Here is a 27,996-nt window from a genome sequence, read left to right as displayed (position 1 = left end):
TGGAAATATAGGTATACATATATACATATAATAATGGTTATATAGTTGATATAAAGAAATTCTAGTATATGGAAATTATTCACAAGTCTGGGACTTTTAGGTTAAATTCCAGTGTCATTCGTACTTAAAGGAAAGGCAAAACATTCTCTCTCTGGTCACAGCACAGTAATAACTTATCAATAATAATCATCTAACTTGTTATTGGACTTTTGCTTGGCACTTGGGTAATACACATAGCTTTCACTCATCCTGCTAACATTAAGTCTGCTTAATATGCTTACAATCCTCAGCTAAGCTGTCATTATAGTCCTGAACTAAATGCTGTGGAATAGATGGATATTGTCTTTGGCCCCTGGGAAGTCAGTGTCTAAAGAAGAGAAACATCCTTAAATGGCAGCACAAGGCAACAGAGTGTATATTAGGGTCTAAATACGTTGGAAGCAATGTGGTCTAGAGCGAGCTTTGTCACTAACTAGATATGTGATCTTAAACAGGGTCCTTCCTATTCCCAATGGGGCCTCATTTCCCTGTATTTAGAATGAGAGGACTGAGCTATTATCTCAAAGAGCCTCGTTAGCTACAGAGTCGTGGAAGAGAAAATGTTTACTAGCAGAACCATCATCGGGAGTAGGGAAAATATTTGGGTTGTCAGCCAATAGCTCTTTTATCACCACCCGCCTGTGGTGTTTTATACGTCTGGCATTAACTGCACTGTCGGCAAGGAAGTCCCAAATGGATCAACAGAATGGCTTTTGTCTTGTCAACGTGAAAAGGTAATCTCAGGTTTAAGGTCTTCAACTTCCGGCTATGCCCCGTAGCCGCCAGGATTGGTTCAGGAGGCAGCCAATCAGAGCAAAGCCCAGGATTGTTGCTGGGAGTTCTCGGAGGCAGATGTTCTCCCTCGGTTGGGTAGTGGGAAAGCCGGAAGGGCTGCAGTCATTCATTCACAAGAGGAGTTGAGCCGATGCTGATGGGAGGCGTAACCAAGAGGCTGGTGGGAAAACAGAGCCGGAGATGGGATCAGATCCTCTAGAAGCCCAAAGTAAGAATTCACATAGCCACCCCTGGAAGGATAAGTATGATCTGAATAGGAAATAGAGAAGGGAGAATATTAATATTGAGACAGATGGCGGGAATCTGGAGGGAATATGCTGTATTTCGACGACGGTACGTTGCTTGATTGAAGCAGAGAATTTGTATTCATTCAATATGAAACCTCTGCATTATAACACTATCGATACCGTCTATGGCAGAGGTTGGCGGTGCAGGCATGCGTTCAGGATAGAGACACGGCATGACTCCGTTCTCAGAGAGCTTATATCCCAGCAGAGGGACTGCAAGGTCAACCACCAACTACAGTAGAGGAAGGACGGACCTCTACTGAACCCTTCAGCTCCAGGGTCTGCCAAGGGCAAGAAGAGTCTAGTGGAGGGGGTTGTCTTTGGAGTCCCTGTCTGGGAGGAGTTGTATAGATGAGAAAGCTAAAGCATGTGGGCAAGAATATCACGTACCAAGCTAGATGGTCCTCATTGATAAGCCACAAAAATAGGTCTGTCTGGCTTCAAAGCCTCGGTCTAGTCTCTCACTTCCTCAAAATGTGGTCTGTGGGCCAGGAACATCAGCATCATCTGGGAGCAGGGCTGGCTGTACAATTTGTACAGCCCAGTACAAAATAAGACCTTGGGCCCCTTGTCCAAAATGAGGAAAAGAGGACGACTGAAGATACCGAAAGATGAAGCTTTTCCTTGTCTTCCTCGGCCTCTCAACTTGCGATGTTTTATAGTTGCCGTTCAATGCCATGCTAAGAAAAGACACGTTAAGGTTTTAAGTTGCTTGCGTGGATTTTCCATGCATCTTTTGACCATGTAATGCCACTTTTAAATGCAAACGTAAAGTTAATTCATATGTGGAATCATCAAAATTACACCATTTGTATTTTGTAACTTATACACACATTTGTATTTTGTTCTCACCACAACAGTGGAAAACTGAACAAAGCAATTCAATTATTCTTAGTATCTGGCTGCTTCTTCTTCTTCTTCTTTTAAGTTTATTTGTTTACTTTGGGTGGGGAGGGGCAGAGCGAGAGAGAGGGAGACAGAGAGTCCCAAGCAGGCTCCACGCTGTCAGCACAGAGCCCACGTGGTGGCCTGAACTCGAAAACTGTGAGATCATGACCTGAGCTGAAGTCAAGAGTCAGATGCTTAACCGGCTGAGCCACCCAGGCACCCCAGTATTTTACTTCCTAATAAGCATGTATTCTATCAGCAATCTCTACCTTCTGCTTCCTGATGCATAAGGAAGAACTGAAAGGAAATGGAACTTTCTCTTTCCTTCTGTGGCATCACTTTGGGCCTAAGTGGTTGGCCAAGATAGAGAAGTAACATAGGAAGGATATGCTAGGGTTTCTTAGTCATTTGTGATTCTTAGAATTATATTTCTTTCTGTATTCACAGAAAATTCTGGTTCTTTTTTTTAATTTTTTAAATTGTTTTTTGAAGTTTATTTATTTTGAGAGACAGAGAGAGACAGGGAGGGGCAGAGAGAGAGAGGGAGAGAATCCCGAGCAGTCTCTGCACTGTCAGCACGGAGCCTGACGTGGAACTGAAACTCACGAACCATGAGATCATGACCTGAGCTGAGATCAAGAGTTGGACGCTCAGCTGACTGAGCCACCCAGGTTCTCAGGCTGTCAGCACCCCCAACCTTCCTAAGTCACAGACATAACATTACCCTGCACTTGCTTAGAGACGTTGCAGAATTCCCACCAGAGTTTTGTACTCATGACCACCTCCATCATCCTCATACGCTTGCGAATACGGCAGCAAGAGACAGGGAACATGCACCTTCCTCCTTCCTTGCACATGCAGGCTATGTGTACCACCTGACTTAGAAAACCCAGGTTCAAGCTTAAAGTCATTAAGAATTTCAAGGCCACAGTGGAGCATCAAACCAAGCCCAGGTCCTTCTAAGCTCAGAGCCTTGTGGGCACAGGCTGGAGCCTGTGCCTAGGAGCCTGGGTCCAGGAGCTTGTGAACCATGAAGGTTCTCAGCTGCCCCACCCTCCAGCTTCGTGAAAATCTGCACCTACACAAGATCCCCAGGTGGTCGGTTGGTGTATTAAAGTTTGAGAAGCTCTGGGCTAGACCCCTGAAGATTCTATCTCCCTAGCTTGACACTGACTTTCCTCCCTGGCCGGGTTAAGTGGAAAAGTTTTTTCTGGTCTGCCTGCTGCTCTGTCGTCCACCCCTTGGGTCTACACCAGGATGTTCACGACCCACGGCCCGCTGGCTTTCTTGAAAACCTATTTAGGAGGCTTTGCTGAAATTTCAAGTTTCCTCTGCCTTCCACCAGTGGCCTTTGTATATTCCTGAAGCCCAAGGAAGAGACCCCCAAAGCAGATGGCAGGGGCTGGGCCAGAGGCAGAGCCCCGCAAAAGATGAAAGTCTTGTTAATTTACACGTCAATATGTAACTGAGATGTCCTCGTTATTGAGAATTCAAAAGTGAGAGTCTTGTTTTCTTCCACATGTGCTATTTAATTCCATTATTTCCTTGCTTTTGCTCGTTTTGAATTTGCCCAGAGGGCAGAAGGTTCTCCATACTCTTCTCCCGACTTTGGGTTGAGGAATTTCCTCATCAAAAATTAGATAGGCACCTGGCAGGCCCAGCCGGAAGGAAGAGCTACAACTCTTGTGTTTAAGCCCAAGAGGAGGAGAGAAGGGGGTAGAAATGTTATTCTGACATTCTCTTTGACAGTTCCTAAGAATAATAATTTGAGAAAAGAAATTAAGTCAGAATTAGGAAACTTCTTCTTTCACTTTCAACCTCAGAAATAAAACAGAATTACTCTAGAGCTAAAACAGAATTGCCCCTCAGTTGGGGAGCAAAGCTTCACTGCACCACTAGGTTCCAAACAGAGACAGTATTTTCTTACACAACAGTGGCCCTCCCCGTGCTGTGAGGGAGGGTATAGAAGAAAAAGAAGAAGAAAAAGAAGAAGAAACAAGAAGAAGAAGAAGAAGAAAAGAAGAAGAAGGAAAAAGACAAGAGAGAGAAAAAAAAGAAAAGAAAGAAGTTTTGAAAAGACACCTGTTACTCCCTGGATGGGAATGGCTTCCTTCTCCTCTAAAGCTCCATGATGAAACCCAATGGCCAACCTTGTCAAGGCCAACTTGCGGCTGATCGTTGATCAGTACTGTTCTAACATTCAGACATCTCAGTTTTAAAACCAAGCTCCTCTGTTCCCTGACCAGAACTGGAAACGGCACACAGAAAGGACGAGCCAGAGTAGGGGGTGAGGAAGGGGCACAGAGAGAGTGGGCATGTGACTCGGGCTCACGGACAGAAGGGCCACACGACTTGGACCCACAGAGGGAGTGGGGGACGTGACGGAGACCCGGAGAAATTGGGGGAGATGTGACTGGAACCTCCTGAAAGTCCTGGACGTTTCTGCAGCTCTGTCCTTCCCCCACCACCCACGACTAAGGCAAGGCCAACAACCACAACAACAAAAAACCCCAGCCGAGTAGTTAGCTCTTTGAGGTTGATTTTCTACTGCTAACTGTGCCGTGAAGTATTTCCTTATAAATTATCTCGCTTGCACAATGATTGCATTCTCTCTTGGATCACCAGCTCAGGACATTCGGTGGCATGAGTGACGGGGACATTTTAAATTCATGGGAAATACAAAACCCCCTTTGTGGGCATTGGTTTCAGCTGCTGCCTCAGGTAACAAGAGTGGAGCTAAGTTTTCCTCCTTTTCCTTCCCTTATCCATTGATTCTCTGGCCAAGGTGCTATCAAGTAGCCTGCTGACCCACAGGCCAAGAGAGGGAGGAGATGAAAAGCAAATTAATCCACCAGATGGAGAGTGGGATGGTTTCCTCAAGAGGCAGCTGCAATTCCAAAGCCGGATCAAAATCGGGTTCAAAAAGTAGAGTCCTGCTTAAAAAGCTGTCGGCAGGGAGATCTGAGTGGGCGAGTTTGGCCTCGGATGGAGGGAACTCACTTCTCTTCCTCCCTTTCTCCGGGGCCTGGAGCTAGGCCGGTCCAGGCTGGGAAGCCCCCACCGCCTGCAGTCAGAAGCTCTGCGGTTGGTTGGACCTTGGTTCAAATCCCGTGTCTGCCCTTCTCTGAAGCTCAGTTTCTTCATCTGCAAAGATCCATTGGACTGTCACCTACTCCATTGGCTTTGGGGGAGGAACCAGTGAGAAAATATATGCAACGACCTTACAGCCCAGGACACATAGAGCTTAGTAACAAATGACAGTACGGGTAGTGATAATTATTGTTTTAAAGGGGAAGCTGTTGCCCAGAAGCCCAGCATCACTCACTCATTCATTCATTCATTCATTCATTCATTTGCATATTCGCCCTTGAGTGTCTAGGCTACTGGAAAGGCAAGCCTTACCTGACCCTGAGGATGTTCAGAAATTGTCATATTAAAAGGTGTTCAAACATTCCGCTGTAAGGTCGATAATGTTGGATCCACTCAGGAAACAGAGCGGATCTCAAGTACTGAATCGAATCTGTCCTCAAGGCCAACCAAGTCCTTGAGGAGGTGATTACATGGGACCAAACCAGGCATACTGGGTATTCAGGGGACCCCTGGGATACGAGCCAGCCCTCCAGAGCTCAACCTGGGTAGCTCTGTCCCCTCCCCAGGGGTTTTGGAAGGGGAGGGAGCACTACTATTGGTGTCTACCTGGGAGAGACCAGGATTCTGCCAACCTTTCTACAATGCACAAGACAGCTCCCCACAACAAAGAGTTATATTGTCCAAAATGTCGGTCGTGCAAGGGTGAGAAACCGTTAGTAGATGGATAAGGAGTATTTCGGCCCGGTAATCTTGATGCCTTTTGTTAAGTCTCAGAACCTTCTCTTCATCAGTGTTTCCTGTGGCCATCTTACTCAGCCAGGTGCTGGCTTTCCCACTAAGGAAGTCAATGTGGCCCTGAAGGATCCTTGCCCGAGACCCTTCCTTTTTCCAGCTCTCAGTGAAGGGTCAGGTGTATATAACCACACCCGCCCCATCCGCAGTCTCCACGGGACTTGGAATGTAAGCTAAATATCATATAAAATACATACTCCATATAAAAGAAATAATCTTCTAGCAACTGGGGTAAGTCTGATGTGAATTTTGTGCATCTAAGGCTTTATTTAGCTACCTTATCCCTTCCAGATCGAATTCTCCAGCTCCTCTTGGATTTTGTGAGCCACACCGCATCCTTCCAGTAAATTCCCTTTTTGCTTCAATTAACCAATTTATTTTGCTTGCAACCAAGATGGCTTACCTGAAACAAGAATCTGCAAATTCCTTCAGTGACTTCCAAACGTCCTGTAGGATCCAAAGTCTACCCCGTCCCAGCCCTCTGACAAACATGGGGCCCCAGAGTTATCCTGGCTCATACCCTACCTTGCTGGGCTCTGCCATTTGGTCACCCAGTCAATCAGAGGATCAAAAAATATTTATTCGTACCCCAGGTGTGAAACAATACCGGCTCAAGGAAAAGTCAAAGGAGAGAAGAGGGTCTAAAATTTGTTGCGCGCCTCCATTTGCTGAGCGCCGCGTTAAGGTCTTTGTATTTAGAATCTCCTCTTGGCCTGGTCGCTGTACTAGAGGTGGGAATTACCAGTCCGTTTCACATTCAAGAGAAATGAGGACAGCAGGGTTAACGAACCTTCATAAGACCGTATATCTAGCAGTTCTTAGCGCTAGGAGGGGAGTTTAAGTCTGTGTATCTCCAAAGACCATGGTCTTTTTTTCCACCTCTATAACCAGTGTTGGCAAGCTGTGGCTCATGGCCATATTTTACCCCCCATCACCTGTTTTTGTAAGTTAAGTTTTATTCTAACAACCGCCCCCATTTTTTGCCATATCGTGGCAGGAAGTCCTACTGTGCGGTCTGCAGATGGTTTTAAGGCTTGCCTCGCGCCCCTTCTCAGCTACCTAAAACAGCTCACTTCGTTTGCTTTGACACGGCTTTCTGGGTCCCCCGGATCTGTGTGATGACTTAGGGGCGCCGTGAAGACTTTTGCCAGCACACCTCGTCCCTGTCACTCTGCGAGGTGCCTGATGCTCCCCTTAGAACCCTTCTTAGTACTGTCTAGAAACCTTTCTCATGTATCGAGTTTAAGAGGTTATAAAACTGGGGAAGAATTCCGCATTAGTCAGGATCAGAGCGTCTGATCCACTGGCTTTTCACTGGAGGTTGGACCCGGACAGAATGGGTCTCAGGACGAAGAAGGCCAGCAGCTCAGCTCCTCGGTGAGGGGCCCCGGGGTTCTGGGTGCTAACGGGTCCAAAAAATGGGCATCAGTCTTGGTGGGCTGTCGGGGGATGGGGGCGAGGGAGCACTTAAAGCACAAAAAGCACACTTTACACTGTGACCCGGCACCTACCTGCCCCATTCCCCCGCCCCTGGTTCCACAAGCCCAGATATTTTCCTTTCAAAAAAGGCGGGAGTAGCAGCTGTTTTCATCCCCTCTATAAACTGATAGATGGGGAAGGGGAGGCATCCAGCCACTCGGGAAGAGCATATGGAGACCCTCAAAGGGGCTCCCCGTTCCGGTGAAGTCGCCCGAGCATCTCACCGATGCCCCGACTCCTGTAGATCATTCTACTCGCTTGGCGTGACAGGCCAGGCCCAGGCCCCCTCCATCCTCACTCCTGGACGCTTTCTCCTTCACAGCCTCCATGCAGCCAACTCAAGGTAGCCTCAGTTTCCTGCCTGTGACCCCTTTCCCGCGCTCTCTGCCGGGAGTGCCCTTCCTTCCGCTGGCACCCAGCTGGCCCTCTCTCTGCAAATGTTTCCTCTCGCCCCTCCCCCAGCCTGTTTGGTGTAGGGTCCTCCCCCTCTCCCTCCCCGGGCGGACTCTGTCCTGCTCTCTCTCCCTGCACAATAAAGCGTTTCCCCTCTTGTCTGACTTCTCCCTTAGACCGTACCTCTGTGGACAGCAAGGACGGGATTGCGTCTCTGTGCTCAGGCACCTGATTCCGCGAGTGGCACCTGCTGGGTGCTCAGAGAATCGTCAGGGGGGCGCTTTGAGACACACGGCCCGGTGTTTTAGCTTTCTGCCGAGTGAAACAAGCACAGACATGCGCACACCCTTCTCGCACATTTAGTGTTATTCTTACGGCGCGTTATTACTTCTGTGCACAAGGAGGGCATTAAAAATGAGCCACAACAGGGGCGCCTGGGTGGCGCAGTCGGTTAAGCGTCCGACTTCAGCCAGGTCACGATCTCGCGGTCCGGGAGTTCGAGCCCCGCGTCCGGCTCTGGGCTGATGGCTCGGAGCCTGGAGCCTGTTTCTGATTCTGTGTCTCCCTCTCTCTCTGCCTCTCCCCCGTTCATGCTCTGTCTCTCTCTGTCCCAAAAATAAATAAAAACGTTGAAAAAAAATTTTTTTTTTTAAATAAAAAAAATAAAAAAAATAAAAATGAGCCACAACATAAATCGTCATTTTAAGAGCAACACATTTGGGGCGCCTTGGGTGGCTCAGTCGGTAAGCATCTGACTCTTGATTTAGGTTCTGGTCATGATCTAGCAGTTCCTGAGTTTGAGCCCCCATGTCGGGGCTTGGAGCTGGCAGCACAGAGCCTGCTTGAGATTCTCTCTCTCTTTCTCTCTCTCTCTCTCTGCCCCTCCCCTGCTCACGCTTTCTCTCTCTCAAAAATAAATAAACTTAAAAAAAAGAAGTATCATGGGAGCCATGAAAGTAATTTTAAATTTCCTCTCAATCCTGTTAAAAAAAGAAAAATTAAGAGGAGAAATGAATTTTAATAAGACGTTTTACTTCACCTAATATATTAAAAGCATGATTGTTTCTAAATATCCTCTACATTTGAAAAAAAAAATCGAGAGGTATTTTACATTCTTTTTTTTTTTTTTTTAACTCAGACGTCAAATCTGCTGTGTGTTTCACACTTACAGCACATCTCAATTTACCAGAAGCCCAGTTCGAGTGCTCAGAAACCACATACACCTCACGGCTACCGTGCTGGGCAGTGTTGCTCTGGAGACTAACCTTCCGGTCACGTGCAAAGGTGGGAGATGGACGGGTCTTGTGCTGAAAGGCTTTGAGAAGAAAGCCGAGAGTCTAACTGCTTCTCAAAAGACTCTCAACCCATGTTTCCATTGACCGCCATTTTAGGGATATCTGGTGTCACCCATTCCTAAGCATTTCTGGGAGCCTGTGGCACAAACTGGATGGACAACCCCTTCCCACCACTGGCAACTTAGGGTTTAGCTTCTTTGAGTTGGTTAGTTCATTCCCACTTACCCACTGGCTTCCCACCTTCCATTTCCCCCTGTTGTTTCCTCTGCTCTCTTAGTCTTTCTGAGTTTGTGCTTTAATTCATTCACTGGCATTTTTGTGGGGTCTTTAGAGAGAACCAAGATAAACATATACGTTCAAGCCACGATCTCTAGTGAGATGGCCATACCAAAGTGTTGATATAAGCTGGGATCTCACCCATCCAATTAGGACTGACATGATGGCTGTTGTCAGGAGTAAACTAATCAGTAAGTTTTCCATATCATTGGAATTTGAGGGTAATTTTTTTTTTATTTGGCCTACACATTTTTATTAAGTGTGTCTGGTATTTTGGTTTAAACCATCTGCCAACCCTATGCAGGCAATAATTGGTTCCTGGGGCGCCTGGGTGGCTCCGTCCGTTATGCATGCGACTTCGGCTCAGGTCATGATCTCATAATTCATGGGTTCGAGCCCCACATAGGACTCTGTGCCGATAGCTCAGAGCCTGGAGCCTCTTTGAGATTCTATGACTCCCTCTCTCTCTGCCCCTCCCCCGCTCGTGCTCTGTCTCTCTCTGCCTCTCAAAAATAAATACATGTTACAAAAATTTTTTTTCAATAATAATTATTTCCTAAAGGAATGAATGGGGGAATGAAGAAATACATCAGGGTAACTTCGTCTTCAAATGTCACCCAATCCAGTTGAAACCAATGCCACACCCACCCACATACACTCCCTGTGGGTCACCCTGGAGGGAGCCTGGTCCTTATCCCGCTCATTGGCCCAGCTCAGTTACCTGCAGAGTATCACCCAGGTACCACGGAGCTAAGAACCCCCTTGCTGTCGCAACTACGACTTTGCAAAGGCCCTCAACAGCAGAGAGCCAAATGGAAGAGGGAACCATGAGTCAGTCATTTCCACCTCCTCTCAACCTCATTGCCCCACCGTCTACTAGAACTGACCACTTCCTTGCAATATTCATGCTGCCTTTTGCTTTCTTTAGCGTGGGGATTTCTTAACGTTGCTTTCCCCAGCCTTTGACCTCATTTCTTCTTTTGAAAGGTGTTGAATTTCTTTCTGTGGTTTTTCTGGAATGTTTTTAAAATGTAACCGAAGTCTTTCTCACATGCAGCAACATTAGAATCCCATCTCTATGTGTCGTCCACACAGGGCTGGCGGCCTCGGGGTCCTTTTTGGGTTTAGTGGGACTTATTATTTCATTGCTCTGGCATCCAAGAGTAAGTGAAAAGCAATTCCAATATGTGGCAGACTCATTTAAAATGCCAAAGGGGGATCTCATAAGATATGGGAAAACTTGAAGTCCTTTTGCATCAATGGAAGCCTGGAGAATCAAGGAGTTCTCAGATCCCGAGATCCTATTTAGTTGGCTTCTTTGGTTGAAATAAGAGATAGGTCAGTTAGGTACTGCACAGATCTGGACAGTAAATAGTCACGAAAAAGGAAGTTCTAGAAGCTGCTACGATGGTAATGATACGCAAAGGAAATTTCCACAGAGGAGATAAATAAAGAGAAGTAAATTTGGGGATGGGGTGTCACTGAAGGAAGAATCCGGCTGTTAAAGTTTCTAGTCGAATAGCCAGTAAATATGCAAATTGAATGAAACCGGAAACTCTTCAATGCTCATTCCATAAGCTTCCAGAGTTCTGGCTGCAGCAAGATTCCGCACGTGCTGCCCCCCCCCACCTATGTGTCCCATATTTTATTTCCCCGGCACACACTTTCAGCTCCATGCATTGGGACATATTTCAGCCACATCGCTCTTGCGAGCCATTAAGAAAATAGGATGGTCCTACCAAACACCTGCATTGCATTGGTGTTTCATGACAAATCTTTCCCTTATAAAAACACCATATTTGCCTAGGTTTTTACAGTTTTCAAAACATTTCAAAATGCCTTGTTTCACTTTATCTTCGCAGCAGCTCTCTCTCTGTAAACAGAGAAAGGTACTCTTTCCCGACATTTTATTTATTGACCATTCTGTTGGCTTCTCCCCGTTTCTATAAAAGACTCCAGGGGCGCCTGGGTGGCGCAGTCGGTTGAGCGTCCGACTTCAGCCAGGTCACGATCTTGCGGTCCGGGAGTTCGAGCCCCGCGTCGGGCTCTGGGCTGATGGCTCGGAGCCTGGAGCCTGTTTCCGGTTCTGTGTCTCCCTCTCTCTCTGCCCCTCCCCCGTTCATGCTCTGTCTCTCTCTGTCCCAAAAATAAATAAATGTTGAAAAAAAAAAATTTAAAAGACTCCAGGTGGAATGACAGACTTCGCACCCCCAGTAGAGTTCAGGGCCAGGACGAGATGGCTGCCTCCTGACCTCTGGTCTGGTACCCGATCCATTGAGGCTCTTGTCACTCAGACCTCAACTCTGGGCCCGGAGACGGTCTCCGACATAAACTCGATCAAAAGCACAGGACCTTGAGAGTGGACTCAGGGTTTGTCATGGTGGTGATTCAGGGCTGTAAGGGTCCTGCACCCGATTCCACGGTGTGGAGGGGCGGAAGCCAAGGATAAGGTTGTTGTGCAGATTTAAGCACCTTCTCCACTGATGAGTTTCTAGAGCTTTGGTCATCCTCTTCTCCCTGGTACAGGGGACACCCTTACAAATGGAGATTTCCCTTATTAATATAAATGTCTCAGGAAAGGTAACTGCTATTCGCTTTTCAGAGCTTCTCCTGTGTCTGCTCCTTCTTAACAATAACTAGCCTAAAATAATCCTTTTTTTAAAATGTCTTTTTAATGTTTATTTATTTTTGAGGGAGAGAGAGAGAGAGAGAGAGACAGAGCATGAGAGGAGGAAGGGCAGAGAGAGGGAAGAAGTCACAGATTCCGAAGCAGGCTCCAGGCTCTGAGCCGTCAGCCCAGAGCCCGACGTGGGTCTCGAACTCACAGACTGTGAGATCGTGACCGGAGCTGAAGTCGGACGCTTAACTGACTGAGCCACCCAGGCGCCCCTAACCATCCTGAAATAATCCTAAGGCCAAAGAGGCATATTTGAGGGTGGCAAATTCTGCAAATTCTGTTCCTCTTTGGGGCACACACCAAAAAGGGGAGCTCGGCATCGGGGGGGGGGTCGGGCTGAGTGGACTGAGGAGGGTGACTGCACCTGCCCTGGCGACTTGGGGAGCCAACTGAGTGAGGGAGGCATTGCCACAGCAGGGGCAACTTGTGTGGGGAGTCACAGCCACGCCCCAGGGGGCATGGAGGGCAACGGCACAGGTCACTGTGTCCTGTGTAGGGAATCCATACCCCAGGGGGATGAGGAAGGCGCCCACGCAGGAAGGGGGAGCAGAGTGTAAGGGGGGTGAAAATGGCTTTCACATGGTGACGTGGACAAGTCAGGGCAAGGGCAGGGGGAGGAGGGCGTACCCAGAGGCACAGGGGCAGTGGCTACGACCAAACTGGTTACACACTGGGGGACAGAGCAAATGACATGGGGATTTGGGGAGCCAAATTTCTGACTGTTGAAGCCAGGAGTTACAAATGCGGAAAAGGAGAAAACTGGAACACTGTGGTATTGGATAGGAATTGGATGCATTGGGAGTAGCTTATAGTTTTCAACATATGTAGACAGCCATAAGACTAAGTAGAGATGAAAATGTGTCTGGGGCACCTGGGTGGCTCAGTCAGTTAAGCGTCCGACTTTGCCTCAGGTCATGATCTCACAGCTCGAGAGTTCGAGCCCCGCGTCAGGCTCTGTGCTGACAGCTCAGAGCCTGGAGCCTGCTTTGGATTCTGTGTCTCCCTCTCTTTCTGCCCCTCCCCTGCTCATGCTCTTTCTCTCAAAAATAAATAAATGTTAAAAAATTGGGAAAAAAAAAGAAAATGTGTCTGTACGTGTATATTTTTATATTCCTATACCTATAAAATATGTATGTAGCTGTATACTTACAAGTATCCCACAATTCTGTCTGCTAAGAGGGCTTCTAACAGCAATTGACACAGCCTAGATTTCATATTCTTGAGACGGTTCTCCACTTTGGGGGAACTGGCTGAATGCAGGGCTGAGGCAGGAAACTTACAAAATGGACTCTGGCAAAAGGCGAGGAAGTGATGGGGCATATCAAAAGGACACAGAAGCCAGCTTCAGCATCAAAATAAATCATCATCATAATGGATTGTAACTTCTTGAATTCAATAGAAAACCATGAGTCCTTAGCAATGCGACTATATGGGTAAATTGCAAGTGTAATGAGAAGGGATATTTACATAGATCCTTTCCCATGAGATACCGATTAACTACAGCAGGGAAAAGAGTAATTTCCTATAGGAAAAAGTCGCAGACACTACCACCAAGCGATCGAATTGAACGTCATCTGTAATGGGGGAAATTGAAGTCGTGTGCTCCTGATAGGTTGCTGAAGAATCATGCGTCACTGGAGAAATTCCTGCCAAAGACGCGTAACCTAAACCTTCTAACAGACAAACCCAAATTGAGTGATGTCGATAAAATAACAGGCCTGTAATCTTCAAAGGCATCAAAGTCAGAAGAGTCAAGGAAAGCCTGAGGCATTAATCATTGTAGTTTGGGGAGACCAAAGTGGTTGACAATTATAAATGCAACCAGGAATTTTGGTGGATCCTTTGCTATAATGGACTCACTGGAGTCACCCCCCCTGAATGGGGTGTGAGGCATAGATGGTTGTAATGCAAAAATGCTGGGGCGCCTGGGTGGCATTTGACTTCAGCTCAGGTCATGATCTCTCGCGGCTCCTGAGTTCGAGCCCCGCGTCAGGCTCTGTGCTGACAGCCCGGAGCCTGGAGCCTGCTTCGGATTCTGCGTCTCTGTCTCTCTCTGCCCCTCTCCCTCTCACACTCTGTCCGCCTGTCTCTCTCTCTCCCTCTCTCTCTCTCTCTCAAAAATAAATAAAAAACAAAACAAAACAAAATGCTAACTTGCAGATTTCAATGAGGGTATTTTGCTTTTGTAAAAGGATGTCCTTGTTTTCAGGAAATATTCTTGGTTGTATCCAGGGACGAATAGTGTATCGCGTCGTCAACTTACGATCCAACGGCTCAAGGGAAGAAAATTCTTCGCGCCGTTCCTGCAGTTTCTGTACGCTTGAGATGGCTCAAAATGAAATTCACTTGAGACCAAATTCGTTGTCAGTTTTAAGAAGAACAAGAGCAACGGAAAAGAAAGGAAGAAATATTACATCGTATCAAGAGACTGCAGAGCGATGGTGGCAGGGAAAGATTAATGGTATGAGTCCCACGTGGATCCCTTTCTGAGCAAGTACAATGCCCTTTGCAGTAAGTTACTCACTGAGGTGGAGAACAAGATAAGCCGCGCCCGTTCCAAAGAAGGCAACTGGAAGGGTTTTCTTATTCCATAACCGCAGACAAGCCCCAGAGAGGTTACACGAAAGCGAGTTCCAGGAAAAACAGAGTATCATTCCCACTGTTATTGCGAAAGAAGCTTTTCTTACTTGTCTTTATACACACACCTGGGTGATCGGTAAACACTAGTCTCCTTTCATTTAAAGAGAAACGTCATCTCAGGGAAAAAGGTTTGAACCGGGAAAAAAGCTTCTTTAAACAGTTTTGGAAAATAGAGGAAAATAAAAACTGCACCACCCAGACAGGATGACGATGATGCACTTCGTGGGCTCCTCGGGGTCTTCTCGTGTGCCTCCTGTTTGAGTGGCTGGTGATTCTAGCATGCGATTATTTTCTGAGCGCCGCGAAGAGGTCACACGTGGGCTTTGAAGTTGGCTGACCAAGTTCTACATCCGACTCCTGCCACTCTGTGACTTTGAGTTTCCTCCTGCACCAACTAGGGTCAATATGCTCCCTTGTCTTGGGGTTTAGGAGAGGGTTAAATGAGATAATGGATATAAAGCACTTAGCACGGCATATTGCACATTTTAGGTATTCGCCAAATACGTATGACCGAATCGCAAGCACTTTCCCATGTTTTCGAAACACTGTCATAATTGCAACTGTTAGAGGCCCCTAAAGAGATGCTCAAGGAAAGCTTTGGTAGGTGTCTCTTTCAGTGGTTGGCGTGACAGAGTCTGCTGGCTGTTCAAAAAACTCGGTTTCCTTTTCTTGCTGAGCACACAGCTGGATGACATCTCCCAGACACCCTGGCGGTGAGGTGTGTCACGTGACTGAGTTCCAGCAGTGGGCGTGAGGAGAAGCAAGGTGGGCCACTTCCCCAGGCGCGGTCCTCCATCTTCTTTCCCTCTGGGGCTCACCAAAATGGCGGCACTCCACGTCACCGGGGTGGCCCTCGAGATAACATTTTGAAAATGGCAGAGCTGTCATTTGATGGAATCCTACAAGGCTGTGTGGAAACAAAACTCCCCCGGACAACCAGAGATCCCATCTTGGGCGGTTAATGAATGAGAAATGTTCTTTTATTGCGTCTGAGTCCTTGTTTGTCGATTTGTGTTTATCTCTGTTACAGCAGCAAGCATTACTCTGATGTATACGGTCTACGCTTGCTTCTAAAAGAAGATGTGAAAAAACTCCTCTTTTTTTTCTTTCTGTCGTTTTTTTTTTTTTTAATTATTTTTTAAGATTTTGTTTTTAAGCAACCTCTACATGCAACGCGATGCTTCAACTCATGACCCCAAGACCCCGGCCTCTCTACACATACTTGCTTTCTTTCTTCTGCTTATTGTCGCTGAATCATTGCTTCCCAGCTGAGGTCAGTGCTGCCATTTGTGATGAGACACTTTTTCATCTACACGGAGGCATTGTTCCAGCCTCTGTCCCCATCCAGTGTTGTCTCTCTACTGCATGGCTGTGAAATTCCCCATCTTTAAGAGGAAGAGTCTCCATTCACTTCTTTCTATCACAGCCTCATTTCTCTGCTGCCCTTTATGGTAAAACTGCTCACTTTTCCATGCAAATATTCCAAAAGAAGTCCCAGAGGGCACAATATGTCTTGTACTTAGTTCGTCAAAGTGTGTTTGTGGCATCTTCAAATAGCTGATTTATGCAAGTGTTTCTGAATCATCAATGTTAACTTAAATTGTCAGAGGTTACCCACCAGAGTATGACTAGGTTCTGGTAGTAAGAAATAGAACTCAAAATTTTTGTTTGACGTGCGGATAATAATAGAACTTTTTCAATATCCTTTATTCACTTGTGTCTTGAACCTACTCCAATCAGGCTGTCAATGTCACCAAGGGAGCCCGACGGTTATTGTCACCTCTACCAGTGACTTCCCCATTGTCAAACCCAAAGGTTCGTTCTCCAACTCAAGTTCCTCCGCCTCCAGCTGGCTTTGACCCAGCGGATCCTTCCTTCCTTCCTGTGGCACCATTGTCTCTGGCATCAGTTCATCACTCTGTCTTTGCTCTCCTCCTGTCTCACCCACATCCTCTGAGCCTCCTTGCTTTTTGACCCTCATTTTCCCACCTCTAGACCTCTTTCCCTCTATGCAACACTCATTCCTTAGGTGATCTCATACAGGACCAAGACCTTTCCCCCTGCTTTCGCTGAGGTATAATTGACGCAATTGTAAGATGTTTAGATATTGGAGGCGTACATATATGTATACGTTGTGAAAGGATTCACCCCATAGAGTTAATTCACACACCTGCCATCCATATTTACTTTCCTTTATTTATTTATTTATTTTGGTGAGAACGCTTAAGTTCTGCTCTCTTAACAAATTTGAAATTTCAATTAAATAATACAGTGTTATCAGCTACAGTCACCATGTCCACCCATTAGATCCTTAGATCATATCCATCTTATAACTAGAAGTTTCCATCCTTTCAGGAACCTCTTCCTAGCTCCTTCATGCCCCTCAACCCTGGCAACTATGTTTCTCCTTCCTGTTTTTATGAGTTTGATTTTGTTCTTTCCTTCCTTCCTTCCTTCCTTCCTTCCTTCCTTCCTTCCTTCCTTTTTGCTTTCTTCCACATATAAGTAATATCATGTAATATTTATCTTTCTCTGTCTGGCTTATTTCACTTAACATAATGTCCTCTAGAATCATCCACATTGTCTCAAATGACAGGATTGCCTTTTTTTTTTTTTTTTGTAAGGCTGAATAATATTCCATTGTATATATATTACATTTTCTTGAAGGATTATGATTTTAAATGCCATCTATCTGACGAGGAGTCCTCAATTTTTCTCTCCAGCCAATACTTCCCCTCAGAATTTCAACAAGGAGACCTAAATTCTTACTCAATATCCCCATTGGGATATCTAATAGAAATTTCACATTTAACATGTTAAAAAGAGGACTCCTAATTTTCATCCTCAAACTATTTCTCTTGCAGTCATCTTGAACTCAGTAACTTATTCCATTCCTCTAGTTTCTCAGGACAAAAACCTTAGAGTTTTCCTTGACTCTTCTCTTTCTCTCCTTACTACATTCAATCCAGGGGCAAATTCTCTTCATTCTATCCGATCACTTACAATCCTAGTCTCCATTATCATCATGGTCCAAACACCTTCACCTTTCACCTACATTATTGTAACAGATCCTTAACTAGACTACTCACTTCTACTGTGATTTCTTTAGAATCAATACTACAAAAACCTTCTGGAGCAATCCCTTCGAAATGTAATTTAGGTCTCTGAGGATTAACTTCTTACTCTTACTCAGCCCTAAATGTCAAATTGCCATTCTTCACTAATGTCATAAAGTACTTTTTCTAACTTCTGATGAAACATGAAGAATGTATTCCTTTGATAATCACCATTACCCAGAAAATGTTAGGAAGTCATAGATTCAATCAAGCAACAACAACAACAAAAAAATAAATAAATAAATCAATAGCCACAATAAAAAGGCAAATAACCCAGGTAGAAATGAACGTACCATCTAAATAAACATATCCTCAAAGAAGATAGATAAATGACCAATACAGACACAGAAAGATGCTCAACATCATTAGTCATTAAGAAAATGGGGTACTGTGAGAAAAGGCATTCATGTAGCCTTTTTCCAATTAAAGTCTTGAATTCTAAAAATAAAGAGATCTGATAAGCTTCCAGAAAGAATGAGCAAGCTACCTCAATGGGAAAGAATCTGATAGGCACCACATCCGACCACCACACTGGAAGCCACAAAACAGAGAAATATTACACATCACAGAGAGAAATTCCACACCCAGGCATTATTTCATTAATCTTTGAGAGCAAAAGAAAACACAATTTCAGAGAGTAAAGCAGTACATCTGTGAGGTACTCCATTTGAGGCAAATACCCAGAGAAAGACTAATCAAACATCAAATAGATCAGAATGTAAATTTCAATCTGGGAAAAGACGAAAAAGAAGGCTGACTGGTAACCAATGAATCTTTATGCGTGTTTACATAGTGAATAAGTAGGAAGATTTTGAGTAGAAATAGATAAGTCTAATTCAGCCTCTTGAACTAGACTTATATGATAAGAATAATTCAAATCACAATCTAGAATTAAAAGCACTAAATGACATCAGAAAAACCTAGGCATTGAGAGGCGGAAAAGAAGAGGGACATTCAAATGTTTGAAAAGTAACCAGATGTGAATTTCTAGCTGAATTTTATCCTACCTTTAAGGGACCAACAATACTGCTTTTATTTTATTTTATTTTATTTTATTTTATTTTATTTTATTTTATTTTATTATTTTATTTTATTTTCTTTAATACTGCTTTTATTTAAAGGACTGTAAGCCACAGAAAAGGAGGGAGAGCCCCTAATCCATTTTATAAAGTCAAACTAAATCACAGCTGATAAAGGTTTTGAAAATTACAGGCAAGTTGGCAAATATAGAGCCAAGAAATCTAAATAAAATATTAAGTAGAATTCAGTCATGTATAAAAAGAAAAAAAGAAATTAAAAAAAAAAAAAGCAGACCATGATTTCTTCCATGAGGTCAAGAGCATTTCAGTGTCAGGAAGTCTAGCAAGACAATCTATTACATAAATCCTTTGAGGAGGAAAACCTGATGATCATATCTTTAGGTGCTTAAAATGTATTTAGTAAAGTGGCCCATTCCTAATGAATAACATGAGAATTAAAGGAATTACTTAATAATAAAGGCTATTCACCAAACTGATGGCAGACCGGATCCTAAAGTGCAAAAGGCTAAAACCATTTTAACTAAACAGAAACCACACAGGGATGTTCACCATCATCCTCATGGCCAAACACTGACTTCGAAGAGATCCCAAACTTGTTAACGTGACAAAATTAAGTAACGGACTTAATATTTGAGAATAGGAATAAAACCCTTTGGCTTTGCGGTTGATATAGTGGTATCCCTTTAAAAATAAATACATAAAATAAAAACACAAATAGGGGTGGCTGGGTGGTTCAGTGTCTGTTAAGTGTCTGACTTCCGCTCAGGTAACCATCTCGTGGTTTGTGAGTTCAAGCCCCACACCTGGCTGTCTGCTGTCAGCACAGAGCCCGCTTCCAATACTCTGTCTCCCTCTCTCTCTGCCCCTCCCCACTCACACTCACTCACTCTCTCAAAAATAAATAGACATTTAAAAAATGCAAATAAAAAAAGACACATAACAACAACAAAACCAAAGAGACTCGAGAAAAGGTAATAAGAGAATTTGGTAATTGGTCGGACAAACAACTATTTTAAATAGAAGTAGAAACAGAAAAATGTTTCATTCACAACAAAGGCAAAATGTAAAATATTTCAGAATAAGGTTAGCAAGAAAGAAACAAATCCCATGTGAGAATCGATGTTTTTAGTTTTTATATGTTTAGTTTTTTTATTACATGGAATTTTCTTGAAAACAGAACAAGTCTGAACAAACGAAAAGGGAAACTATGTTCATGAATGGGAAAACTAATGGCATAGAAATGTCAGTTTTCACAAATTGATGCGTATATTTCATTTGCTTTCCATTGCGACACCGTATTCGTTTCCCATCACTGCCATAACAAATTACCACACATTCAGTGGCTTAAAACAACACAAAACGATCCTCTTACAGTTCCGGAGGTTAGACGTGCGAAATCAGTCTCAGAGGTTGAAATCAAGGTGTGGGCAGGACTGCATCTACGAGGTGGCTTTGAAGAGAATCACTTCCTTGCTTTGTTCATGTTCCTGTGGCCCTGTCACCCTTCCTCCAGCCTCAAAGCACACCGGTCTGATCTCTGTCACCTCTTCACCTTCTCTCACCATTCTGACTGCTCTGTGTCCCTCTCATAAGGATTGTCGTGATGACATTAGACCCACAGGGTAATTCAAGATCATCTCCCATCTCAAAATCTTTAACTTAATCTGCAGGGTCCGTTTTGCCAAATAAAGTAACATTTACCGGTTCCAGGGATTAGGTGGTAAACATACTGGGTGGGGCAAGGGGCACACATTATTTAGTCTACCACAAACACTACTGTGATTCTTAAAATTGTTATGGAAGAATAAATGTTCAAGAAGAACCAAGAACGTATGGGGGGAAGAAAAGTAAAGGGGGGGGGGTAACATTAGAGACATTACAATAAAATCAATATAGTATGGCAATTGTATAAATTGCCTAAAGAGTAAAGTCTCAAATGCAAATGAAAACGAAACCCAAGGCACCCACAGTGGGAAGATGAGGACTTCCTTAACAAAGACTGGAATCCCAAAAGCTATTTTTTTTTTTTTAAAAAGGACAGCATATTTGAACATCAATACAAGAAGGGGGGGAAAAACGTATTTGGAAAACGTGCCAGGTAAAAATCAACCGACGAGAAAATAAATACGATTCCAAAAAATCGTGTCATGCCCAAACCAAACGTCCTTCCCTCCATCACACAAAGAGCTCTTGCAAATGGAATGAGACCAACCACCCGTTAAAACCAGCACACTCTCCTGCCCGTCAGTGTCTCCCTTTCACCGTCTTCTATCTCTAAGAGAGGCTGCTGGCTCATCTCGAGGCAGTTTTCATAGCTCTAAAATGCTATTATCTTTATAATCCTGTAGCTGTCACAATCACGTGAATGATGGCTTTGCTGGGGACTGATACTAATCTGGTTATCTATTCTAGCCAGTGAGGGAGTTTTTCACTTCTCTCTCCTGCTGTTTAAACGAAAAGAAGAATGTCCTTATTCATTTGGTGTCTTTCCTTCTCTTTCTCTCTTCTGGAAATCGCTTAAAAGTTTCCACGGTGAGCTGTGTTTGGGGGTTTTTTGATTTTATTTATTTATTTTTTTAAAACCGATCCAATGTTACTTTGCATTCAGAGTCATTCTCTCGTCTGAATTTCAGATTTTAAGGTGGGGTATTTTGTTTGTTGCAGTATGTCAACTTTTCCTTCGTCTTTTATTCAGCAAGTTTATGCTAAATTTGAAAAGAAAAAAGGAACGACCCAGAGTTGGCAACACGGGAGGAAAATAGAACCTCATCCTGTGCCTAACACTGTATGCTCACTTGTTACGCCCATAAAAGAACTTTCTATTTTAATTCAGACTCTTTTCCTCTCTTCTAAAATATAAATCCAGACTGAAGATAACGTGTGGGTGTTGCAGACAAGTCTCCTTTGAAATCCAAATCTAGAATCTGCAGAAATTCTGGATGATGTTGTGGTGACGAGCGTCAGACAGAGACAAAAGTTCTCTTCAGGAGAACAGCGTGATTGATAGAGGAAATGGACCGACAGTGGAGTTGAGAATACCAGCCCCGGAACTATACAGGCCTCAGTCTGAGTGTCTTACGAGTTTTTTTCTTTTTAACGCTCCCCAAGCCTCAGTTTCCCCATCTGTAAGATGGGAAGGAGAGAATAGTATCTGTTTCACAAGCTCGTTTTGGAGATTAAATCAGATCAGGCGCATAGTTGAGCCAAGAGCTTGGCATATAGTAAGAGCTCCAGCGTTCGGTATCGTGGTTTTGTCCCTGTGCCGAGCCGTGAGCCCTAACTTAGGAGACTGGCTATGCTTCCTCCTTTCTTCTGGGACCTCCGATATATGAGGGAGAGGCTAAGTAGAGAGATTTCCAAGCTCTGGTCCTCACAGCCCTGTGATCCCACAGAGGGGCCTCGAGGGGGAAAGGCGCAGGCATCAGCAGGAGGCTGTGATGGTGGCTGAGAAGCTTTGTTTCTTTCTGTTTTATATAAAAGGAACCTGCCTAAGATTTCACTTCAAAAACCACTGATGCTTCTACTCTGCAAGGCCATTACGATTCCATTATTCGCTAGACATTCCTCCTTTTTAAAAGGACCTCCCCCAACTTTTTAGTAATCTCTTGTCATTATCCGTCCTTAGCCACCTGATCCCTCCTGAGAGAAGGAAAGGAAAGCATTTGAGAAGCCCGTGTGTTTTCGGGTGGATTGCTTTGATGGATTACGCCTTGTAGGAGGTGCTCGCATTTTAAAAAGAGTCCAAACCCAAACGAGGAAAGAACAAATAAAGATTGCTTTTCTATGAACAGAAATCCCAGCACTACTGAAAAGATTTGGGGGCGGAGGGGTGGGGGTGGGGGGGTTGGCAGGTTCTTTTGCAACCCCTTCCTTCACGAAATCGTAATGACCAGCATTTGGGAAGAGATTCTGAGCCTACAAAACCATTTCTCTTCCATTCTCTCCGTGGATTAACACATGCTGCCCGTGAGTGAGGTGCTACTTTGTTTCCCGTCTGCATTTCCAAGATGAGGGCAGGGAGGTGGCTCAGTGAGGCCCCGACTGGAGCCTTGGGCTCTCTCCCCAGGCCTGCCTGGTCGCCTCCACCCATTTGGGAAGCCAGGCCTGCTGATTACCCACAAGGCGCAGCCTTTTGAGCATTTGCAGAAATGGCACAGACAGGACTGGTTTTTCTGACGCTTCCTCCATGAGAATAAAGGAATGGCTGTAGCAGACCTGTCAGCTCTCAATGAGCTCTTTGTGCAAATAAATTCCAGGGTTTTTATGGACGAGGATGGCAGTGAGGGCTGCCTCTCCCCCCACGGTTGTCAGAAAGTTGATGTTTCAGCCGTGCCTGGCATCCCTCCAGAAAACTCTTGGCCATATGCACAACTGGTTGCAGACTCCTGGATCTGTGAACTTCAGAGGCTGGAGAAGAGATCCAAAAAGCTTAGGGCAAACCAAGAGGTCCTCATTTTTAAGGAGTATATTTTTCTTTCCCTATTAAAATCCCCAGTGAAATATGTATTTTTTTTTAAGTTCAAAAAAACCCCCCAAATCATACATGAAAGTCATTCGCTAATCACTGGGGGAAAAGATTGCCTTTTGCTATCATCCGCTCACAGAGCAAAGCTGGCTGATTTGTACTTACACACTCATATCAAGACTAGCTGGTAGGAGGAAAGATGTGTAATAAGATCTCGATACATATTTGTTGAATGATTAAATGAATGAATATGTCCTTGAATTTGAGGGCCAAGTAATTATGATAGCACAAATAACAGAAACGACACGATAACCTCCTCTGGGATCGTCCTTCATTACGTCTGATGCCTCGGAAACACCAGCAAATAGCTCTGAGGCTATAGCTCAGTGTTCTCAGGGAGACGATCACCTCGGCGGTCTTAGCAGCATCTCTGAGTGAGGAGAGCCACGTTGGGGGTATCGATGAGGTTTTGAAGTCTGGCGGAAGGCAGGTCTTTCAACGTAGGATTGCGATATAGGAGTCTAGGATAAGTAGACGCAGCCAGATGAGGGTCTTACAGGAAATTCTCAAGCTTGCAAAGATCATCATTCAATGTTGTTCAGTGAAAACTGAGCAGCTGTCTGACGTTCATTCGATTGGGTTGTTCCAAAGTGATTTGCGACTTTTATTATCTTGAGCAAGAATTTCCTGGAACAGAAAGGTCTGATGATGAAGACAGTGGAATAGGAAGGTCATGTTAATGAAGATACCAGAGTAGTACAGTCATACTCATCTAGACCAGAGTCTGTAAGCTGCAGCCCAAAGGGCGAATCTAGCCTTTAGCCTGTTTCTGTGCGTAATGTTTGATTGGAACATGTTCACTTTTTAAAGTATTGTCTGTGGCTGCTTTCCTATTACAAACGCAGACTGAAGTAACTGCCATACAGATACGATGGCCACAAAGTCTAATCTATAGTTACTATCTGGCTTTTTCCAGAAAAAGTTTGCCACCCCTGATATACAGACAGTAAGCTGGGTGAGAGTAGATGGTTTCCATTTCTCATATTTATTTATTCATCATGAATTAAACATACATTTACATGAATACATAGACATTTATTCATCATTCGAAGTATTTCTTTAAGCACCTCCTGTGGGCAAGGTAACTTTGTAGGCGCTGGGAATACGGCACTCAGTGAGACAAACACCTTCTTTTATGGAAACAAGTCAGTAAATAATATAAATCAGATGATAAGTGCTCTAAAGAAAAATTAAGCACAGCGGGGCGCCTGGCTGGCTCAGCGGGTAGAGCATGCAACTCTTGATCTCAGGGTTGTGAGTTTGAGCCCCATGTTGGGTGTAGGGGTTAATAATAATAAATATATATATATTTATATATATGGGTATATATATTATATATATTATATATTATATATATTATATATTATATATATTATATATATTATATATACTATATATTATATACAGTATATAATATATAATTATATATTATATATTATATATTATATATTATATATTATATATTATATATTATATATTATATATTATATATTATATATTATATATATGGGTTGGTAATCAAGAAAGGCTTCTCTTAAGAGGTAGCGTTTGAGTAAAAACCTGAATGAGGTGAATGAATTATGTCCAGGCTGTCGGGAGAGATTCCCACGCAGAAGGGACAGAAATGTGAAAGTCTGAAGCTAGACTAAGCTGGTGTGTTGATAAGAGCAAGCGGGCCAGTGCATTTGGAGGGGGATAACCAGATGGCAGCATGGAAAGACTCGAAGGTGGAGAGGTGGCAAGGGCCCGATGAGGTAGGAGAGCCTCACTGCAGGTGACTGGGTTTGGATTTCATTCTGACTACGACGAAAAAGTCACTGGAGAGTTTTAAGCAAGGGGGTGATGGGAGCCAATTTCTGCATTAAAGGCTCAGTCTAGGGGCGCCTGGGTGGCGCAGTCGGTCGAGCGTCCGACTTCAGCCAGGTCACGATCTTGCGGTCCGGGAGTTCGAGCCCCGCGTCGGGCTCTGGGCTGACGTCTCGGAGCCTGGAGCCTGTTTCCGATTCTGTGTCTCCCTCTCTCTCTGCCCCCCCCCCCCCCGTTCGTGCTCTGTCTCTCTCTGTCCCAAATAAATAAATAAACGTTGAAAAAAAAAATTTAAAGGCTCAATCTGGCCACTGGGTAGAGGACGGACTGTCGAGGCACAGAGTAGAGGCAGAAATGCTACCACAGGAGAGAAGTCATGCCTGGATCACTCAGCAGGGACCAGAGACGGTACACACACACATGAGTGTGATTTGGGACAAATTTTAAAGGCATAGTTAATAAGAGCTGCCAATGAGTTGGGCGTGGGGTATGAGAGAAAGAGTCGAGGACGATTCTGAGGGTCGAGGACTGAGTGACGGGGTGGACGATGATACCTTCTGCCCAGACGGTGGAAGACTTGGAGGCGGGCCCTGGTGAAATCAGGAGTTCTGTTTTGTTCCTGTTAAATTTCACATGCCTGTTAGACATCCAAGTGAAGCCGTCACGTTCACAGTTGGACGAGAATACGTGCAAATTGGAGAGATTGGGCATCAGACCTAATTTGGGACTCCTCAGCATATGGAAGGTATTTAGAGCCACGGAATCTGGGGAGATCACCTAGGCAATAACCACAAAGAAAGAGAAGGGCCTGATTACTAAGCCCAAGGGCCAGTGGTGGGCTGGTGGTGGAGCACATCTAGTCCCAAACCCCCGGCAGTAACAGCTGCAATTCAGCCATCGTGGAAATATTTGCGTTGTGAACATTGCAAACACCACACTCGAGGCCCCCCACCCCCAACCCGTGGAGCCAATGTTAAACATCGACCAGCACACCACTGCCTGGGACCCTCACAGGTAGAGGTCAGGAAAAAGCACGAAGAAACTGGGTAAGAGATTGACAAGGGCTAGAATGTGAACTAGGTAGGAGGAGCAAGAGTGTGGCGTCCTTGTCCAAGGTTATTATGTTTTTTTTCACGTGGAGCGACCTCTACAGTCTTTCTCTTTTCGCCCTTCACAAAGGCTTCAGGCTGATAAAACATATCACATATAGAGCATAAATCTGTTTGTTTACCTCTCCAATCTCGCCTTCACTCCTAATGTCTTCAACTCATCCTACAAGCCCCTCATGCTCTGAGAGGCCATTATATGAGAAAGATTTCCATGAATTTTAATGGGAAAAAAATGATGACGTGTTCTATTTCAACCCAAGCAAGATACCCCAGCGATTTCCACAAATAGAAAAATATGTCACGGAAAGCAAGTCTAAATAAGTAATAGAAGCTAAACTGAAGGTGAGTAAGTTGATACTGTGTATAAAATTTAAGTTAGTAAAAATGTGTTTTAGTCACTGAGGAAGAAAAGTCTTGAAAGGGGATAGTAGAACATCCTCTGGGATGTGTATTCTTTTTTAAAAAATAATTTTTCACATTTTCTTCAACTTTTGTGTTTCGTGGTTCTCTTCTACTCAAAATGCACTGAAGAATAAAATCACAGCACGGGGCACCTGGGTGGCTCAGTCGGTTAAGTGTCCGACTCTTGATTTTGGCTCAAGTCATGATCCCGAGGTTCACGGGATCGAGCCCCGAGTCTGGCTCTGTGCTGGCAGCGTGGAGCCTGCTTGCAGATTCGCTCTCTCTCTCTCTCCCTCTCTCTTTGCCACTGCTCACTTGCACTCTCTCTCAAAATAAATAAATAAACTTAAAAAAAAATTATAGTACAGAAAAACACATGAAGACCTAAAGAAAGGCTGAACACAAGATTGCCTTGAAAGATACAGGAACAATATATACCCACAAGGAGTCCGAAAGGTCCTAGAAGATGCCATCCACTCACCCTTCCTGCCTGGCTCGCGCATGCAAAGCAAAATGTCTGGGTTCATCCAAACATGTTGCTCCGAGATGTTACCTACCTAGAAACCACTGTGTCAAGTGACTCGGTGAGTGTGTCTTTGCCTAAAACCATAATGTGAAAAGAGCACTTCTTAGACAGTGTTTAGTTATCATGTTTTGGGTGCAAACTTGTTACATTAAAAAAAAGAAGGGGGTGTGTGCAAAAAGCGCTAAAACTTCTCAACACCAGTGCGATGTCAAACCAGGTAACGGTTGTCTATGCTCCGGTATACAGAGGAAGAAACTAAACACCAGGAAAGGAAGTCATGTAAGAAGGACGGCTAATGCAGTGTCTAATTTTGAGCAACCAGAATTAGAGGGTGAAATCTTTAAATAATGGTTTCTTTAATTGTGCAACTAAAATACTTCTTCATATGCTTCTCGGCATCATACACCTGCTTCAGCAGCAGGGAAGCAACAGAGCAGAACACATATTTGGGAAGAATAACTCTAAAATAGAAAGCTACCACAAAGGTGCAACGTCAGCAAAATCCACCTATGAGCCATCCGTGAATGACAATGGCTGTTGGAGGGTACATTTTATACTGGTTTTCTGGACCAGACTGGGTGCCGCTCAGGGGTGCTGGGAGACTTACCTCTAAAACACAAAACCAGAAGCACTTGGCTGGCTCAGTCAGAAGAACGGATGATCCAGTCTCAGGGTGGTGAGATCGAGCCCCACATTGGGGGTGGAGATAACTAAAATAATAAATGAATAAACTTTAAGAGGCACCTGGATGCTTCAGTCGGTCAAACATCTGACTCTTGATTTCGGCTCAGGTCATGATCTCACAGTCATAGGATCAAGCC

The 27,996-nt window shown here is 44.4% G+C and overlaps 1 long non-coding RNA gene across 2 annotated transcripts; it reads right to left on the bottom strand.

Moving 5' to 3' along the window:
- LOC123381777 lies at window positions 1-27,839 on the bottom strand. Of its 2 annotated transcripts, none has more exons than XR_006589197.1 (2): window positions 27,783-27,839; window positions 1-1,083 (listed from the first exon to the last, which is right to left on the bottom strand). It is a non-coding gene; the product is annotated as an uncharacterized LOC123381777 (long non-coding RNA). The 2 variants fall into 2 exon arrangements; XR_006589196.1 differs by lacking the exon at window positions 27,783-27,839 and adding an exon at window positions 1,512-2,052.
- Between the last annotated feature and the right edge of the window lie 157 nt (window positions 27,840-27,996).

This window comes from Felis catus, chromosome D4, assembly GCF_018350175.1.
Source record: "Felis catus isolate Fca126 chromosome D4, F.catus_Fca126_mat1.0, whole genome shotgun sequence".
NCBI classification, from domain to species: Eukaryota; Metazoa; Chordata; class Mammalia; order Carnivora; family Felidae; genus Felis; species Felis catus.
Note: the sequence above shows the minus strand (reverse complement) of the source record. Positions and strands in the feature narration are given on the sequence as shown.